Here is a 1,518-nt window from a genome sequence, read left to right on the forward strand (position 1 = left end):
TGTTATGGTACTACCTTGACAACTGTATTTCTTAAATGTTTCATTTTCTTTACGAGTTTCTAAGAATAGCCTAAAATAATAATAAGCTTCATCCCCACCAGCAATCTCTCCAATAGTTAGATGCCGAGACTAAATGTAAGGATAATATGAATCAGTAGAGGAAGGCTTGAGATGCATTCACATTAGAAAAAAATAAACAGAGCACCTGTGCCCACCAGCCCCCCTTATAACTGCTACAGTGCTTGCAGTACTTCAAAAGTATTGTTTTGGCCAAGGTTTTGGCTTTTATAAATATGTAAAAAGGGTTAAACTTTGTACATTAAAAATAACCACAAAGCTAACAAAAATTAAATCTCGAAAATATACAATAGATAAAACTTACTTCATCAAGATCAAACATTACATCATTCTCAAAATCATAAATGACATCTCTCAATGGGAATATGAGGACTTAATTTCATTAAATGAGAAAGAACAAACATAAAGAGAAATAGATCAACTAAAAACAAGTGTAACAGTGTAAAAATATTCCTATAATTGTTTTCACCACCTTGCATGTACAGCTGGGTTCTTATTAAGACTTATTAGGTTCTCTCTACCTTCTAATGTTCCTAGAAAAGTCTTTGTTCAGTTCCTAGATGTACACTGCATAATATTATAAAACAATATTCAACTATTCAATACACGTGTACCTTTTGTCTAACATCTTGTCTCCTCCATAATGTTAAGTTACCAATGGTCAGTTTCTTTAATCCTTGTCCCATTAGTATATGAATATTCTTTATTATTCTCAATACAGCAAACCCAACATTAGAGAAACGAAAGGAGCAAGTCACAGATATTGAAGTGGACATTTCTATTATACGAGTATTTACCTGATACTTTTGACAGTATATTTTTAGTATCCTCTTCAGTACATGTTCCTCAGGCTCCCAGTCAAAAATAAAATTCACACTGAAGATGAAATCTTTCTTTCAAACAAAGAGTGGCTTGCAGAATTCTTTTAACTCAGTTCTATATGTCTCAATATATCTTGTAGCTTCTGCAACTTTCATCTCTTCCACTACAGTCTACACTATAAACTTGTTTTGAATAAGATGCAAGATACCAGAAAGATCAGTACATTTGTCAAGGATCACCGACAGAAGATAACGCTGAGTGGTCTTTAGTTTTAAAAAGATGTTTTACTCAAAAACAAACAACAACTCAAATACAACAATCATACCATATATATATCCATCATACATCCCATACTCAGCACTCAGCTCCCCTTCTCTCATTGGTCAGTGATTCGTTAGTCTCTTCAAACGTTAACACCTGCTGAGGAAGTCTGCCTCTATGAGATATGTCTGGCACATTAGTTATTGTCCCATGGTGATCCATTACAACATTGCTCTACTTTTTGTCTAAAAACTGAGCTACAAGAAAGGAATTCCTTTATTTCATCCAAAGGAGGAAAGTTTTGTTTAATAATCTTGCCAATATTATAAATATCCTTCCATAAGACATTCTCACTGA

The sequence above is a fragment of the Amphimedon queenslandica genome, unplaced genomic scaffold, assembly GCF_000090795.2.
Source record: "Amphimedon queenslandica unplaced genomic scaffold, v1.1 AMPQUscaffold_10646, whole genome shotgun sequence".
Classification (NCBI taxonomy): Eukaryota; Metazoa; Porifera; class Demospongiae; order Haplosclerida; family Niphatidae; genus Amphimedon; species Amphimedon queenslandica.